The following is a 19,105-nucleotide window of genomic DNA, read 5'->3' on the forward strand; positions in this document are numbered from 1 at the left end:
ACAAAGCCCATACATATAGTATTTTGCCTTCACCTTCATGGTCCTCAAATTAAGAACTCCTGATCAATCTCCTTTTACAGATGGGGAAACTGAAGCTCAGAGAGGTTAAGTGACTTGACCAAGATCACAGAGCCAACTCACAGCAGGGCTAGGACTTGAACCCTAGCCTGCCAATTCCCAACCTGATACTCCCCAGGATGTCCATTCCAAACTCACTATCCAACTTTCTTGTTTTAAAAGACAGCACATTTCTTCTTAAAATACCACTTCCTTCTTCATCTCCTTAATTAGTTCTTAGATTCCATTGTATTTCTGTCCCACTAATGACAAGATGGGGTCACGTGGACTATGTTTCCTGAGCAGTAATGAACAAGGGAGCTTTTTGCTAGAGGGAGATCCTGCGTAAAGACCTTTCACTGACATTGCTTTAAAATTAACCTCATCTGGGCTTCCCTGGTGGCACAGTGGTTGAAAGTCCGCCTGCCAATGCAGGGGACACGGGTTCGTGCCCCGGTCTGGGAAGACCCCACGTGCCGCGGAGCGGCTGGGCCCGTGAGCCATGGCCGCTGAGCCTGCGCGTCCGGAGCCTGTGCTCCACAACGGGAGAGGCCACAACAGTGAGAGACCCGCGTACCGCAAAAAAAAGAAAAAGAAAAAAATTAACCTCACCTCATCTAAGAACTGATGCAACTCTGACTGAAATAAGAATCCTGATATCCAGGCTCACATTTGGCTTGGGCGGGGGAGGGGTGACTATCAATCGGAGAAAGGAAGGATAGAGAATCTAAGATTTGGACAGTGTTACGTGGTTAGGGAGGAAAGTCCTCACCTTGGTTTTCTACCTTCCTTTTCCACTGCCCCGAGGCACCTAATGGAAGAACAGCCTGCAGGCTGCAAACGGGCTTTACGTGTGAAAGGAAGGAAGGAAGGAAGGGATGCTCTAGCAGCACAGAAGCAGAACCAAGACAGCGCTGAGGGCAGCGGGGAGATTTCAGCTCAGCCACCCACGGAGGCGGGCGCCCCTCGCCCAGACAGGCTGTACTTACTGTCACCGTCACTGAGATCCCTGTCCATCGTCGAGACGTCCAGCCAGGGAAGCGTCTGCCCTCCCAGTGGGCTCAGGCTGCTGGGATCTGACGGACCACCCCAGGCCCCTCCCAGAACAGCGGGCCCATTGTTACCTGATCTGAATACAACAGAGGGAAACATCTGTGGGGAAGCCCCGAGGCCATCAGAGCGGCTGCTCTGGCCCCCGTCTAAGGGTTCTTGGGGCTCCTCCTCACAAGACCCTCTACTTGCCAGGCTCGGCTGGTGCTCCTGATCACCTGCATCCTCACGCAGCCCTGAGAGATGGGCACTTTCATGGAACCCATCTTCCTGAGCTGGGATTCAGACTCTCGTCTGCTTGACTCTCAGGTCAGAGCTCTCGACCCCTGTGCCACATGGCTCGTCTATAGGGAGGCAGGTTCCGGAGCGCTGGGCAGGCGGGGTGGGGGAGGGGGGCAGAGAACGATGTAAAATGCAGTAACCGCAGGGAGGTTACCTCCCCAACGGCAAGGGGAGATGCAGGTGGGAGCTCTCAAGTCGTGAGTGTCAACCTCCTGGGCTCGCTGGGGGAGAGTCGAGGCCGGGATGAAGAGGTGATGCTCCCAAGCTGCTCAGCACAGCATGGGCAGAGCCGGCTCCCAACCCAGGCTGCATGGGCCGCTGATGTCAGCACACCAGCCCAGCTCTCTGGGAGACATCTGTGGGTTTCTAAAGGCCTCTTCCTGAGCCTCCTGCATCAGGGCTCGAAACACCTGCAACCCCGACCCTTGCAAGACGACGCAAGATCACCCCTCTCCTCTAGAGGAGTCTAAACCATGAACACCTGGACCTGGGTCACCTGCTGGTGGAGGCAGAGGGCCCTGAGCTGGCACCACCTGCACTGCATCCTTGGCAATGACGTTCACAGCCGGGCCTGGAGTTCTCTAGCCAGGACAGCCTCGCTCGGTAGGGCAAAGCATGTACCCTATGCCCTGCCTGCCCAGCCCAGCGATGCCCATGGGATGTGTCACGATGCCCACAGTGAAGACTGGCTGTCGCCTTCACCTGGGGAGTGTTGTGACTGATGTGTCCATGGCCTGGCTTCAATGGTCGCGCTGGGCAAAGAGAGGGCTCCGAGGCGACCACAAAGTGCCCTCAGTCTCCCTCTGCTGCACTCACCCTCCTCATTCACCGCCCGCCCTCAACAGAATGCTGGTGACAACCGTGAAAGCAGTAGTAATAATTTGGCAAACGCTTCTTAAATACAGTCAGATGCTTCAACGCCCACAAATAGGTTTTTATGGTTGATCGGAGCACTAAATTTCTTAAACTCGAGAGTTATATAAGTTTCATTACTGCATGTTCATGACAAAGACCGAGATCCTAATACAGCCTTCTACCTTTAGACATTAAGCAATGATTTGAAGCCCTTGTAGAACTGTCCCCAGGATTACCATGGATGTGTATGCCTGGGTGTGTATTTTACTCTAAACATAATATGTGTGTGTGTCTATGTCTACGTCTGTGTCTGTGTGTATGTATAGTTGAGCCTAAACACTGTAGATGATAGATAAATGCATAGATACATACATGGATAGACAGACAAACTACCTGTGGCTTAACTAAAACAATATACCACTATTACATGTTGAGTACTTTTTAAGAAACAATATATGCATGCCCAAAACCCTCCTCAGCATTTGAAAGAAAGAATCGTAGGAAATTATTAAATGGCAAATAGAAGCACAGAATGTTAAACAGAGCTGAGTACTAAGGGGTCCGGAAGCCTTGAGGCTGCAAAAAGGCAGACAACCATGAGCTCTATCTTAGGAACCAGGGAGTGTTGATCAAAGGCAGTGAAAGTCCCTTGCTGCACACTAGTTAGATCACATAGTAATGGGATCATAAATATCTCTTAGAATACATGGAAAATGAACAAACCAACTGCTAGACCTTCTAATCTTGCTTAGGCATCAAGACAGGAATGCTGTCTGCGACTACAATGGCATGTGCGTGAGTGGCTCGGGCCAGACAATGTAACCATCACCACCTCGTATTCAGATGTCAGAAGAAACGAGCATCATTAATTCTAGGCTCCAGGCCAGCATGAAGCTAATACTGGTTCCCACTTCCTGCTGGTACCAGAGGGGCTTCGGGGAGGGAAAGAGAAGCATCAAATGCGTTCCAGACATTTTACGGTCATTCTGTATCAGTGCTATTGATATCAAGAAGGGGGCGCTTCGAGCTCTTCTTCCTGAACCGGTCCACAGTAGTCCATGGATATGATCCATCATCACACTTTTCAGGTCTTACACATGGTTAAATACTCATGAGACATTTGTTGAATGAACGTAACTGTCTAAGAGCTAACTCTATCCATCTATTGCTGTCTGAGAATCTCGTTTGTTCTTGGAAATAAAGGCTATTTGATCTCATAGTATGGTCTCTGAGTCCTGAGGGTACCTCATGGCTGTGGGAATCATGTCAGGGCAGTACAGGGCTTTAGAAGAGAAACCAGAAATCACAGTGCCTGGCTACAGCTGAATATCATGCTGAGAGAAATTCCTAGAGGTAGGGCTCAGCCAGTACCCGCCAGTATTTACAGGGTTGTCACGAGGAGGTGAGTCTCAGGACACTCATCCTACGGGCAGGCATGCTGGGAGCTGATCCCGGATGGGGGACCATTTCAACTTATCAGAGAGAAGATCTGTCTAGTGACAGATCCTTCCACTGGGTTGGGCCTCTCCAAAGAATATTAAAGCAGAAGCTTGCCGATAAAACAAAGTGGGCAGTAGTAGAACCCAACAGTTTATGACTTCAGAATCAATGAAAACTGGGTTCAAAATTCAAAGGTGGATGCTGCAGCACTACAGTCCCTTTTTGGAGCATCCCCAGAGGACAGTGGAAAGAAATCCTCCTGGTGGGGAAAATTCTGAACAGTGCACCTGGTTGTGCATTTTGCCTGAAGGAAGAAATGGCCACAGATAAGAGTCTATACCCCTGCCGTATAGCACAGGGAACTCCACTTCGCTATACAGTAGAAACTAACACAACGCTGTAAAACAACTATACCCCAATTAAAAAAAAAAAAAGAGTCTATACCAATTTATAGGCTATGGAAAATGGTTTTGCTGGATGGTCAGGAACTTTGGAAGGAATATCACTGGAACACTGATGACAAGGAGGTCTGGGAAACAGGTATGTTGATAGGTTTCTCTGAATGGGCAAAGAATGTGAAAACATTTGTATCCCATGTTAATGCTCATCAAAGCGTGATTCAGCAGAGGAGGACTTCAACCATCCTTTAAAGTTGAGGTGTGACCCATCCCGTGGAGACCAGTCAGGCTCCCTCTGCAGCCACTTCTGCCATTGCCTAGTGGGTCACAGTGGGAGGGATGCAGGTCATGCATGGGCTCAGCAACATGGGCTTTCAATCACCAAGGCTGGCCTGGCTACTGCTGAGCGCCCAGTCAGCCAGGGGCAGAGACCAACACGGAGTCCCAATACGGTGACCAACCAGTTAGCTGGTGGCAGGTTGATTACACTGAACAGCTTGCATCATGGAAGAGGTAGTGCTTTGTTCTTCCGAAACGGACACTCCGAATATAAATGTGCCTTCCCTACACACCATACTTCTATCATCTCCAGACTCTAGCAAAAAGAGCAGAGGCTGCATCCCCTAAGATGAAAGAAATCATCAGACCAGTCTGGATGAGAGACAGAGGTTTCTGGCAAGTAGGTCTCATGTTTAAGCCACCAGGAAGTTCACCAGATGCTCCTTCAACAGTTCAGGAAGCGCTTATTGTGTGCCCAGCCCTGAGAGGTAAACCAGGTAATTCCTGCCCTTGAGGAACTCCTGGTATTAAGTGGGAGACAAATTCATAACCAGGTACTTAAAATTCAGAGGCCCAAAGGCGGCAGCAGAGGAGCAGACAAGATGTTCTGGAACATCGAGGATCAGGTATTACGTTGGATACACACATTGGCACGGTAGTGGCAGAAAATGCACCGCCCACTAGGCACTCGTAACACCTCAACTGTCGGGTGAGTACTGGGTGAACTTCCTGGTTACTTAAACATCAGACCTCCTTGTGGGGGACCCCTGCCCCTCAGCCAGTCTGGGCTGTTGATCGCTTTGTATCAGAGGAGGCCACTTCTGACAAGCACTGGCCCCTGCTTGCCTCCCCCTGTGACTACACCTCAGACCCCCGGAGGCTGTGCCTGGTTTTTCTCCCATCAAAATGGCAGCTACCCCAAATGGCAGCCACCCAACATGGTGTTTGTCCCTGGCTTCCCAATTAATCTGCTGGGGCTGGTCCCAGGCTCTCGTTTCTCAGTCAATCAACAGGAATCACCAAGGGGCTTGTCAGTATTACACATTCCCAGGCTCTGTCCCCAGAAATCCTGATTAAGTAGGTCTGACGTGGAAGCCTGGACTGTGTCTCCTTTTATAAGATCTCTTGATGATTCCAACTCAGGTGGTCTACACTTTAAAAACCACTGACTTAAGCAAGAGCAGGATTCAGCATCTTAACTTCTTTCTCACGAGTGTCATTTCAAGATACAATCAGTAGCAGATTAATGAGGCTACCCGCCATCTACCTGTCTAAGATATTTTTCCTTTTTATGGGAGGCAGTTTCTTGGCCTCAAGATGAAGACATAATATTGGGTTAAGTTCTTTAGTGAGATCATTCTCCTATCAACCCACAGGTTTTCATTTTCCTCCCTCAAGGGCACAAATCTTGGGACTTCCCTGGTGGCGCTGTGGTTAAGAATCCGCCTGCTAATGCAGGGGACACGGATTTGAGCCCTGGTCCGGGAGGATCCCACATGCCGCGGAGCAACTAAACCCATGCGCCGCAACTACTGAAGCCCGCGCTCCTAGAGCCCGTGCTCCACAACAAGAGAAGCCACGGCAATGAGAAGCCCGCACACTGCAACAAAGACCCAACACAGCCCAAAAAATTAATTAATTACTTTTTTTAAAAAAGGCACAGATCTTACAGGGGTAACAGCAAGCACCACAGTGAGAACAGGTGAAGCTTTTTAGAATCACCGAGCGTTTTCAGATGTTCTCTCATTTGGTGGCAGCCTCAACCTGAGCCATCCTAGGACATTTAAATACAGAAGCCCTATCTATTTCATGTCTCCTCTCCTCTTCTGAGCCCAGAGAGCCGCCATAACCATATGGTGAGTTGATGGCATCAAGAATTCACCCAGAAATTCAAATTATTCAGTATTCAGCCATTCTACACGTAGATAAATAGAAAGGCTCAATTCCAGTCAAAGCAAATTGTTTTCATGAAGGTGGTGGTGGTTATACAGCACTTTAAATTTTTTTATTGTGCACGTAACATAAAATTTACCATCTGAACCTTTTCTTCTTTTTTTTTTTTTTGCGGTACGCGGGCCTCTCACTGCTGTGGCCTCTCCCGCTGCGGAGCACAGCCTCCGGACGCGCAGGCTCAGCGGCCATGGCTCACGGGACCAGCCGCCCCGCGGCACATGGGATCCTCCCGGACCGGGGCACGAACCCGTGTCCCTTGCATCGGCAGGCGGACTCCCAACCACTGCGCCACCAGGGAAGCCCCATCTGAACCATTTTTAAGTGTACAGTTCAGTGGTATGAAGTACATTCACATTGTACAACCGTCACCACCATCCAGCCACAGAATTTTTTCTTCATACCCAGCTGGAACTTTGTACCCATTAAGCAGTAACTCCCCAATCCCTGTTCCCCACAGGGCCTGGTAATCACCATTCAGCTTTCCATCTCTATGAATCTACTATAGGTATCTCATATAAGTGGAATCGTACTGTATTTGTCGTTCTGGGACTGGCTTATTTCACTTATCACGTAGGGTCTTTTTTATTAACATTCATTAATTTATTTATATTTGGCTGCATTGGGTCTTCGTTGCTGTGCATGCGCTTTCTCTAGTTGCGGCGAGCGGGGGCTACTCTTCATGGTGGCACGCGGGCTTCTCACTGTGGTGGCTTCTCTCGTTGCGGAGCACGGGCTCAGGCGCAGGGGCTTCAGTAGTTGCAGCATGCGGGCTCATTAGTTGTGGCGCATGGGCTTAGTTGCTCCACGGCACGGGGGATCTTCCCGGACCAGGGCTCAAACCCATGTCCCCTGTACTGGCAGGTGGATTCTTAACCACTGCACCACGAGGGAAGCCCCTCATATAGGGCCCTTAAGGTTCACCTATACTGTGGCATGTATTAGAATTTCCTTCCTTTTAAGGCTGAACAGTATTCCTTTGTATGTTTACACTACAATAATATTCCTCTGTATGTTTATATCACCCTTCCATGGACAATTGGGCTGCTTCCACCTTTTGGCTACAGCAAATCATGCTGTTAGGACCATGGGTGGACAAATATCTCTTCAAGACCCCACTTTCAATTCTTTTGGGTATATACCAAGCAGTGGAATTGCTGGGTTGTACGGTAATACTATGCTTAATGCTTTAAGGAACTGCCATGTGATTTTCCACAACAACTGTAACATTCCCACCAACAGTGCACAAGGGTTCCAATTTCTCCACATCCTCACCAACACTTGCTTTCTGCTTATACAGTACTTTACAGTTTACAAATTATTATTACCTCCACTTGACAGATATTTTTAAAAGGCTCAGAGATGTGACGTGACCTGCCCAGGATCACACAGTAAGGAGCCAGGCTGGAGCCTCCTAACTCCTGGTGCTACACTGTCCCCCTGCCACACAGCTACATGTGAGCACTGGCTCCAAATCCAGTCTCACTCTTTCCAGATGTGGGTCTTGCCCCACCATCTACAGAGCTGTCACCACTCACTCACTTGTCCATCCAGTGAATACTCCCTGAGCATCTACTAGGAGCCAGGCCCTGCCCCAGACCCTCTCAACAGCCCATGTCAATAAACCTGAACCCACCCAGAACCCCCAAGGGAGCCAAGACTGCCCAACAAAGGAATTCTACCCCACAGGGCCTGGCAGCTGCGATAACATTGTTCCTGGCTTATCAGCAGGCTGGGTGGATGGAGACCAGTGGTGCCCATGGCAGGAATCGAGGATGGAGGGGAAGAGAATGGTCTTGACACAAATAAGAAACTTGCCCATGTGGGAGGTTCCTGGAACACTGCACCCAAGCACCCTCCTCTCCCTGGGAGCCAGGGAAATTGGCACATCCCTTCAGGGTCAAATCATGAGCTCCTAACTGCAGTGACAGAAAAGGGACTGAGATCTTTTGAAGCCTCCCAAATGCCAAGGATGAAGGGAGATGCTTTCATAGGTGTCTTCCCACCTAAACCCTTACAGAAACATGTAAGGTAGTTATTCTCTTTATAGGTGAAGAAGCAAGGGCTCAGAGAGGGTGAGTGACTTACCCAAGGTCACACAGCTCATGTATGGCAGAGGCAGGATTTGAACAAGATCTGTTGGCACCAAGGCCCTAATGTAGACTACCAACAATTCCACACATTACTACCTGTCATTGTTAGAATCTGGGGGAAGACAGAATGATGTGGTTTTCACTGACCTGGCTAGAAAATTGCTCCATCCTTGTAAGCCTGGCTACCCAATCAACCAAACAAGTAAACCACAGAGGAAAGTTTTCACGGAAGAAAGTGAAACTCTGAGGCTGTCAATTCCCTGGCCTTCAGAAGGTCACTCTCCCACTTTCCCTTTTCTCACGGAGTGATGATAATCTGAACCTCTGTCTCCCTGAGCCAGATGCCCCTGGGTTCTCCCTTCCACCTCCTCCGGGTGTCTGCTCACCATCCCTTACCATCTTGACTTAAGTGAGGCCCCTCCTTCAAGTCTCTAGAACCGGGCTGTCTCACTTTACAAAATTCAGCTGCAGAAACTATGGAACACAAAGGAAAACTTAACCCGGAAGGCGGACGCATCACAGCTGCTGGGTTCCATCAACCTTGACTCTCCAGGGAACCCCAAACTTGCCAACTCTTGTAACAGACCCCGGCGTGCCACTGTCTTACAAGGCCCTGGCCACGTCCCCCAGTGGATGGGGGGTGGGGGTCGCTGCGCCGCAACCCCAGGTCCCTCAAGACTTACTCCCCAGCCTGCGGGCATCGCCGCTCAAGGCCCAGAGGGGGCCCTTCTGGAATGGCCCTGGGCAGAAGGGAGCTACCCGGCCCCAGGGCATGCCCCACCCTCTGGAGGGGCCCAGGTCCAAGGACCGGTCCATGCAAGGCTGGCTTGCCTGAATTCCGGGCAACTCTGAAGGGGCCCCCGACCGCGGCCCCTGAGGGAATCAGCTGAGGCCTTCGCTGTGACTGCCCTGCAGCTCCAATCCCCCCCACCACCACGGGCCTGCCGCCTCTGCTCCCTCCTAGGACAGACGGGATCCCCAGAGCGCCGCCCTCCATCCGCACACCACCACCCCCGACCCCCTCCCCAACCCGTCTCTAACTCTGGGGGCCTGGACTCACCTTGTGTCCGTCAGCACTCACTCCTGGGTGACCTCATGTCGCTCCCTGACCACCGACGACTTCCAACTTTGCACCCTCCTCTGAGCTCCAGGCCTCTCTCCAGCTGGGACATGTCCACTCAATGTAACAGACTCTCCAGCTGAACCCCTGACCTCTGTCCCTCCAACTCCCCGCCTGCAACTCCCCTCTGCTCCCCACGCAGAAGGTCACATCTACTGTCTGGGTCACGTCACAGTGTGGCCAGTTGATCCCACTGTGTACACTGCGCCCCTCCCCCTCCTCCCGGGGTCCTGCTGCCGCTGCTTGCCTCCCTGCACCTCTCCGAGCCTCTGCTAGACACAGCCCTCAGACGCATCCTTCTATACCTGCAAGTCACGTGACGGCCCTCCTCTGTTCAACACGCCCCTGGCCGCCATCTCACAGGTCCTGAAAGCCGGGTCCTGAAAGCCGGGCACCCTGCACCCCTCCATCGTCCCTGCCCTGGTCCCCACTATTCAGTCTCCGCCTTGCTCCAAAACCACACCAAGCACAGTCCCACCTCAGGGCCTTTGCACTGGCTGTGCCCTCTGGCTGGAATTCCAGATCCCACAACTCGCTCCGTCACCTCTTTTAGGCCTTGGCTCAAATGTCACTTTCCCAATGAGGCCATCCCTGGCCTGCTACTTAAAACTGGACACCCCTTGGGGCTTCCCTGGTGGCACAGCAGTTAAGAATCCGCCTGCCAAGGCAGGGGACATGGGTTCGAGCCCTGGTCTGGGAAGATCCCACATGCCACGGAGCAACTAAGCCCGTGCGCCACAACTACTGAGCCTGCGAGCCACAACTACTGAAGCCCGCGAGCCTAGAGCCCGTGCTCCACAACAAGAGAAGCCACCGCAACGAGAAGCTCACGCACCGCAATGAAGAGTAGCCCCTGCTCACCACAACTTGAGAAAGCCCACGCGCAGCAATGAAGGCCCGTCGCAGCCATAAATAAATAAATTCATAAAAAAAAAACAACTGGACACCCTGACGCCACCCGCACCAACTCTGCAGCTCCCCAGTCCTACTTCCTGCTTTTCTGTTTCTTCACAGCACCTATTACTATCCCACACTTTAACCATCTTACTGTTTTAACATCTGTCTCACCACCCTATAATCAGGATATAGGATCCATGAGGACAGATTTTTGTCTGTTTTGCTCCCTGCTGCATGCTTAGCATCCTGAACAGAGCCTGGCGAATACCAGGTGCTCCACGAATGAATGAATAAAGGAATGAATGAATGAATGAATGAATGAACACACAGTCAATATTATTATGCAGTAACTTCATCATCCCATTGTTCTGGGCTCTGAGAAGATTTCTCAGATGAGTCTGTTTCATCTATGGAGCAATAGCAAGACAAGGAAAGGAAAGACGACTAGTGATTTTTAAAGATCAGTTTGTATGACTTTCTAGACTATGACACTTTGAAAAACAGAGGACCCTGGTCTCACAGTGCCTCGTTACAAGGACAGCAGGAGGAAATTCACTGTGACCCTGAGGCTTAAATGCTCAACTAAGGATGTTTCCCCAGAAGCTGGGAATGAGGAAAGCTCTGTCCCCACGGGGTCGGAACACAGACGGGTGACAGCTCGAGATTCATCCCATGGCTACAACTCCAAAGGACATTTCTCACGGAGCTCTTTGGCAGGTCCAAGCAGATACGCCACCTGGGTGCTTCATATTCTGCCAGCCAGAACCAGCTTCTGCGGCCTGGTTGCCATATGCTCTCTGGGCTAGAGCCTGGGGGAGGTTTTCACCCCTGGCTCCTGGCAGGCAAGGAGGACAGAGTGGTGTGTCCCCAGCAGAAGTCCCAGAATCTAACTTCATAGCACAAGGCTGCTGCTGCCAGCAGTTCCCTCCCTTCCTCCTTCCTTCCCACCTATCCAATCCATCTGTCTCCACGACCAATTGGGAATTTTTAAAGGCCAATCTATTTGGTCACTTACATTTTCAAACACAAATTCAATTTGCCCTGTGAGGCGCTGCCAGCTTCCCAGGCCTCAGGACAGCTCCTCCCCCAGCCCGTGTGACCACAGAAGGGGCTTCCACCGTCAAGGCTCCAGGTCCCGCCTGCACCTCCCTGCACGGCCCCAGCCAGGGCTGGGTAACAGCTGGGGGGGGGGGTGGTCGTTATTGTTGGGGGTGAACACGTGTTGGCATCTCAGAAATCCTCTGGTCCTACCTCCCCACTGTACACGTGGGAAAACTGAGACCAAGAGAAGGGAAGGGACTTGCCCAGGGTCACGTGGCAGGGAGAAGCAAGCCAGCGACCAGGATTTCTTCCATGACAGATACGCCTCGCAATTCGCCCTGCGGTCCCCCAGACATGAAGTGGCTTCTGCTGGCCACACGGGGAGCTGGGAGCAGGGTGAGGGGCTGGAATCAGGTAGGTACCTTTCACTCATCAGTAACAAGCTCCGACCCTGGCAGAGACCTTGGCCGGCGCTGGAGCCATTAAGTAACAGCAGACACATCCAGCTGCCTCCCGCAAAGCCGAAAGTGGCAGAAACGATTTCTCCTCCACCCCCTGATGTTGGGCTCCCATCTACGTCAGCTGGAGACACAGTCCTGAGGAAGGACAGACATGCGGCCACGACTCTAATCTAATTGCCTTCCTCCCCAGGCCAGCCCCTCCCTCCTCGGCCTCTTCTGGCCCCATTGCTCCACCATGCCCCCCACCCCACGCCCACCGCCCGGCCACACACACTGGAAACCTCTAGCTTTCCTCATCTCCTGCCTCTCTTCGCCCCCGACGCCTCCTGCCCATCTCTTCTGACCCACCTCGGCCGCGCCTTCCTCATCCTGGCCGCCACCACCCCTCCTCCATGGGGCCTGGGCCCCCGCTCACCTGCTCTGCAGCGCCAGCCCGGGAGCCCGTCTAAACCATGCACGTGCGCTCCGCAGTGACCCCAAGGGTGGAGATAACCGGTCCACCGCCAGATCCTGGAAGGGAAACCGAGTGATCAGACGACCCTGAGTAGTTTAGGGTCTGAAGAATGCGACACAAGACTCTTCCCTTTTCCTGCTGAGTCACCCATCCAGCCCACCTCAGCCTCTTCTCCCTGGTCTCCTCCACAGCCCTGCACCACTACCTCCCTGACACCCGGCGGTCTCAGGTGCTCTGGGAAGGGCTCAGCAACCTTCTGGATCTGGAATGTAAATGGCTTCACCGGCTCTAGATTCCTCCAAATAAAACCACCACAAGGCCTGCAAACCTTTGTGTCACTAGTAGCGGCCGCATTCCACAGCATAAGCTCCACACTTGTAACATCTACCAAGACTCTGTCTTTTTCTCCTACTGATGGGAGTTCCTCTCCCCGAAAGGAAGGATGGGAGAAAGGGGGAAAAGAGGGGGAAGGATTGGAAGTTCTTTTCTGCCACACTTCAGTCTGAATAAGTTTCCGGCTTCAAATCTTCTATGGCTCCATATCACCCACAGAATAGAGTCCAAATTTTCAATCTGGCTCCCAAGAGCTTTCCCAGCTTTATCCCTCACACTTTGCCCTGACCCACTCACACCCTGAGTTCTCGGGCACGCTACACTCCTACATGCCCCCAACAGCCAAGCTCAGTCACAACACCAAGACTTTGTGCATGCAGATCCTTCCATTCCTAACGTTTTCCTCCTCCACTCTCTGCCTGTCAAACACCTGCTCATCCTCCAAGGACCATCTCAGATGCCCCCTCCTCCAGGAAGTCACCCTGATTTCCATGGGCAGAACCAACTGTTCTATCCTCTGTGTCTCCACAGGGCCATTATTTATGGATATGAGCATGTGACTGCCTCCCTGACACCCCGGGACATCTCCCTGAGGTGTGTGTGGGGGGTGCCAAACTGGGTATCACTTCCAGAATGGCCATCCTGAGGCTCGTCCATGGCGCCTTGCTTCCAAACATCAAACCTGACTTAGAGAAAGAATCCACAAAGAAAATTCAGGACAACAGCCACAGGAATGGACAAGGCTGAACACATTTGTGGGTCTAAATTGAGAACCACAAATGGAGATTTAGGGCCATACAATTCAAAACCTGGACCCCTGGAGGGGTTCAGCCGTAATCACAGACCCCAGAGCAGGAAGGGGGGACTTCAGATATCATGTGCTCCAAACTTCTCACTTATTTGCCCCTTTTATTTACCTTCCCTATCTATCTATCTATCTATCTATCTATAAAGGAAATACCCTGATGCTGTGGAAAAAAATCAAACCTACAAAAGATTAAAAGTTAAAAATTAATAGACCCGCCCCACCCATGAAAAAATGCTCAACACCACTAATCATCAGGGAAAAGCAAACCAAAACCACAAAGAGAGATCACTTCGCACCTGTCAGAATGGCCATTATTAAAAAGACAATAAATAACAAGCATTGGCGAGGATGTGGGGAAAAAGAAACCCTTGTGCACTGTTGGTAGGAATGGAAATAGGTGCAGCCACTGTGGAAAATGGTATGGAGATTGCTCAAAATATTAAAAATAGAACCACCATATGATCCAGCAATTCCATTCCTGGGCATTTATCCAAAGAAAATGAAAATGTTAATTAGAAAAGATATATGCACTCTATGTTCATGTCAACATTATATACAATAGCTAAGATATGGAAGCAACCTAAGTGTCCACTGATAGATGAATGGATAAAGAAGACGTGGTAAACATATACAATGGAATATTACTCAGCCATAAAAGAGAATAAAATCTTGCCATTTGCAGCAACATGGATGGACCTAGAGAGTATTACACTAAGTGAAATAAGTCAGACAGAGAAAGACAAATACTGTATTCTTTCACTTATATGTAGAATCTAAAAAACAAAAGAAATGAGCAAACATAACAAAACAGAAACAGTTATAGATACACAGAACAAACAGGTGGTTGCCAGAGGAGAGGTAGTTGAAATAGGTGAGGAAGATTAAGAGGTACAAACTTCCGGCTGCAAAATAAATGAGTCACACAAGTCACGGTATGAAATGTACAGTGAGGGGAACATAGTCAATTACTAAGTAATGTCTTTGTAATATCCTAACTAGACTTATGGTGGTGATCATTTTGAAATGTATAAGAAAAAAATCACTATGTTGTGTAACAGGAACTAACATAGTGTTGTAAGTCAACTATACCTGAAAAACAAACAAGCAAACTCATAGAGAAAGAGATCAGATTTGTGGTTACCACAGGCAGGGGAACGGCGGAGGGGGAACTGGATGAAGGTGATCAAAAGATACAAACTCCCAGTGATAAGTACTAGGGATGTAATGTACAACATGATAAATACAATTACCACTGCTGTATGTTAAATATGAAAGCTGTTAAGAGAGTGTTAAGAATCCCATGAGTTCTCATCAAAAAAAATTTTTTTCTTTAATTCTGTATTTGTATGAGATGATGTATGTTCACTATGCTTATTATAATAAGCATTTCACGGTGTAGGTAAGTCAAATCATTATTCTATACACCTTAAACAGTGCTGTATGTCAATTATATCTCAACAAAACTGGAAGAAGAACAAAGAAAAAATTAATGGTCCCCACCTCCAATGTCCATAGATAATTTATATATAGATCTGCATATAAATGTACGTGACCTTAGAGCTTTTATTATATTTTTACTAAATGAGATACTATAAATATTGCTCAGCACCTTTTATTAAAAACAAACTATATCATGGATCTCCTTCTGGGTCAGCACACATAGTTTTACCCTGTTCATTTTTTTACTGTTGTAGCAAATTTTACATTTATGTACACTTACCAGGGTTAAGTCCAGGCACCAAGCTTGATACCAATAACAGAGAAATGACTGAAATATTGTTCATGAGTCTTTTGCTTTTATTGTTAATCATTTTTAGTTGGGCAGGTTTTTTTCTTGCTGTTTTATTGAAATAGAACATGCGCCATAATAATGCACAAATTTAAAACACACAGCTCAGTGAATTTTCACAAAGTAAAGGCACCCACGTGACCAACCGTCCGTTCAAGGACAGAATGCGACCAGATCCCAAAGCCCTCTCGCGCCTCTTTTTGGTAACCACTCCCCTGACTTGTAACACCAAAGCTCAGTTGGCCTGTTATTGAACTTTACACACTTGAATTTATACGACAGGGACTTAGCGTTAGTCATCTCAGGCTGCCGTCACACTAGCCTGGTGGCTTACACAACAGACATTTATCTCCCACAGTTCTGGAGGCTGGCAGTCCGAGATGCGGGTGCCAGCATGGTGGGCTCTGGTGAGGACTCTCTCCCTGGTGTGCAGACATCTCCGCTGTATATTCACATGGTGGAGAGAGAAGGGGGGCAAGCTCTCTGGTCTCATCTTTCAAGGGCACTAATCCCATCATGGGAGCTCTAACCTCATGACCTCATTGAATACTAATCACCTCCTCAAGGCCCCACCTCCAAATACCATCACATGAGCATGGCTGGTGCTTCCATGAACGGATCTGGGCCTCTTTTGCGTCTGGCTTTTTTAAAATTAATTAATTATTTATTTATTTGGCTGCATCCGGTCTTAGTTGTGGCGCTCTGTATCTTCGTTGCAGTGCAGGGGCTTCTCTCTAGCTGTGTTGCGCTAGAACACCCGAGCTTAGATATCCCGCGGCATGTGGGATCTTAGTTCCCCGACCAGGGATAGAACCCGTGTCCCCTGCATTGGAAAGCAGATTCTCAACCACTGGACCACCAGGGAAGTCCGTGTCTGGCTTCTTTTACACAACATTACACTTGTAAGAATTATCCCTGGTATCTCAGCCCCATCCATCTTTAACATTTCATTGCATCCCGTTGTAGGGTTGTACTGTGATGTATTCAACCATTCTCCTCTTGATGGACTCCCAAACTGTTTCCTATTTTTTTTTACTTTTTTTTTTTTTTGCGGTACGCGGGCATCTCACTGTTGTGGCCTCTCCCGTTCCGGAGCACAGGTTCCAGACGCGCAGGCTCAGCGGCCATGGCTCACGGGCCCAGCCGCTCCGCGGCATGTGGGAATCTTCCCGGAACGGGGCACAAACCCGTGTCCCCTGCATCGGCAGGCGGACTCTCAACCACTGCGCCACCAGGGAAGCCCTGTTTCCTATTTTCTGCAATTACGAAAAGCATTGTGATTTTTTAAAAATCCTTATACATATGCCTGCATTGGCGTGTTTCCACATGTTAAATGATTAGAAATAGAACTGTTGTAACTACCTCCCTTCACACACAGATGCCGGGACTCAGGGGGAAAACGTGAACACCTCAATGTTTCAGTGGGTGACCCCCCCAGGTTCACTGTGGGTGACCTCTCCAAGGTCACACTGAGTAGTCTGTCCAAGGTCACAGTGAGTGGTGTCCCCAAGGTCACAGTGAGGGAAGGGCAGAGGCAGGGCTCGCAGCACACTTCCCTAACCTCCCATGCCTGCCCCGTGGAGTCCACACAGTCTCCATGGACTTCATTTCATTGAAAATATTCACTTGGAATTATTTATGCACACAACTTCTTGGAATCCCAAACATGCCTCAGGCCAGTTTCCTGACTGACACTAGAGCTGACAGCGCAGAGAGAAAACACTGCTGTTCCTTTATTAAAAGCAAATTAGGCAGCCGAACAGTACAACCTCTTAACCATTTTGCGTTTGTCCGACTTCATGCCTGACAGGATCTAAAGCAAAAGACTTGGACCTCTGGTTAATGGTAGGGGTTGAGGGGACGAACAGACATAGATGGAGATTCTGAAAGTTCACCGTGTTCCTTTTCAAGGTCAGGACATTGGGGGATTTTTCAGATTTCTCCACTTTCTTTTCCTTCGCCTCGCACCACTGTGGAGTAAGAGAATCGAATTTCCAAGGGATATTTTTCTAACTAAACATAAGCCTGTGCCACTATAAACACAGGGCTGTTGGGTTTTGTTTCTTATTTTAATAATAATTTATGTCCTATTTCAGCAATGGTCAAGGGAATAAAACTTTAAGAGAGAGGGAGAGAAAGACTGGATTAGTGCAAATCTCAAACCAAGCACACAACTCAAAAGGCTTCATATTCAGACTCAGAACTGAGAAGCTCACATCTCTGGCAACACACACCCTCACCCCTTCTCATCTCCTACAGCTCATTTCCCATCAATAAGTCTAATGGGAAAGGGAACAAAAGGTCCGGCCCAGGACAAGTGTTAGTATTTATTCCAACAACACCTGGGAAACCTCTTGGAACTCACTGCCACCATCCCTGTCCTGAGTCCCAGGGTCCCTCTGTTCAGGCAGCAGGGCTCTGCTGCTCAAGAGAGAAGGCATCTTCCCTCCATTCACTGGGAAGACACCATTCCAAAGCTTCCAAGGAAAACGAACTGGTTCCGGGAGCTGTGGAATGGTGCATGCAGACCAAGGTGGTAAGGAGTCTCCTGTGGAAAATACGGGGAATCGGGGGATGCAAAGAGCCGGCCCCATGGTGACCTTGCCATCCTCCGCCTCCTTGCAAGAGCAAAAGCAAGCAGATGAGCCAAAGCTTGGATCTGAACTTTAAACATGACCCCAGCAGGTTCTGCCCTCCTGCTCTGGGCTTCAGTGTCTCTGCTTGTGAGGTAAGGCTTAGCTAGTCCAGGCAAAGGGGACCTCCAGAAACTGCCCCCTCTCTCCTTAAAAATGTATTATACAGACCAGAGGTAGGAGAGAAATAAAAAAGACTGATCAAGCTGAAGTTTGATGCAGAGGGTCTTTGGGACCATTCTGGCAAAAAGCCTGTTTGTGGATGGATCATTTCAACTCCCAGGCTCTCAGCTCCCCTGGACCAGCCACAGGCAGCCACTGCCCGGGACTCAGGGATGGAGAAACAGCTTCTCCACAAACAGTGATCACGCCCCCACCAAGTCCCTGCCTGTGAAGAACTAATGTGATAGAAAGGAGTGGGGGCCAGGTGCCTCACATGCAACAGCTCACTGAGTCCTCACTACACCCTAGTGAGGTGGGAACTACCATTATCCCCATTTTAGAGATAAGGAAACTGAGGCACAGGGAGAGAACTGACTTGATCAAGTCCTGCAGGTGGGAAGTGGCAGAGTATGACTCGAATATGGGTTTCTCTGACTCTCACAACCTTCTCATTCATAGGATTTACCATCCTGTTTTATCTTTTTATAAATTTATTTATTATTTTTGGCTGCGTTGGGTCTTCATTGCTGCACGGGCTTTCTCTAGTTGCGGGGAGCGGGGGCTACTCTTCATTGTGTTGCGCAGGCTTCTCGTTGCAGTGCCTTCTCTTGTTGCACAGCACGGGCTCTAGGCACGCAGGCTCAGTAGTTGTGGCTCACGGGCTTAGCTGCTCCGCGGCATGTGGGATCTTTCTGGACCAGGGCTCAAACCCATGTCCCCTGCATTGGCAGGCAGATTCTTAACCACTGCACCACCAGGGAAGTGCCACCATCCTGTTTTACAATTGCTTCCCTCATTACCAAGATTCTTTGGTACAGGCTAATGTATCCCCACATCTCTAACACTGCACTCAATAAGTATTTATTGAATGGGTGCATGGATAGATGGGTGGATGAGTGGGTGGGTGAGTGGGGTACATAGGTGGACAGATGGATGGATGGGTGGATGGGTGGGTAGATGGATGGATGGATAGATAGATGGGTGGACAGCTAGGTGGATGGAT

At 49.6% G+C, this 19,105-nt stretch overlaps 1 protein-coding gene and 1 long non-coding RNA gene across 2 annotated transcripts in view; both read right to left on the reverse strand.

Annotated features, from left to right (window-relative positions):
• Positions 1-9,512, reverse strand: part of SSUH2 (ssu-2 homolog) — a 151,815-nt gene extending 142,303 nt beyond the window's left edge. Inside the window, exon 1 of the mRNA XM_029242196.1 lies at positions 9,465-9,512. The gene's annotated coding sequence lies outside the window, so the exon portion shown is untranslated. The remainder of the gene's footprint in view (positions 1-9,464) is intronic.
• Positions 9,513-11,972: 2,460 nt separating this feature from the next.
• LOC114907156 overlaps positions 11,973-19,105 on the reverse strand; it is a 12,450-nt gene continuing 5,317 nt past the window's right edge. Inside the window, exons 2-3 of the long non-coding RNA XR_003796672.1 lie at positions 12,339-12,433; positions 11,973-12,058 (exon numbers count right to left, since the gene is read on the reverse strand). This is a non-coding gene — a long non-coding RNA (uncharacterized LOC114907156). The remainder of the gene's footprint in view (positions 12,059-12,338; positions 12,434-19,105) is intronic.

The sequence above is a fragment of the Monodon monoceros genome, unplaced genomic scaffold, assembly GCF_005190385.1.
Source record: "Monodon monoceros isolate NGI ecotype Baffin Bay Population unplaced genomic scaffold, NGI_Narwhal_1 Super_Scaffold_3, whole genome shotgun sequence".
In the NCBI taxonomy this organism is placed as follows: Eukaryota; Metazoa; Chordata; class Mammalia; order Artiodactyla; family Monodontidae; genus Monodon; species Monodon monoceros.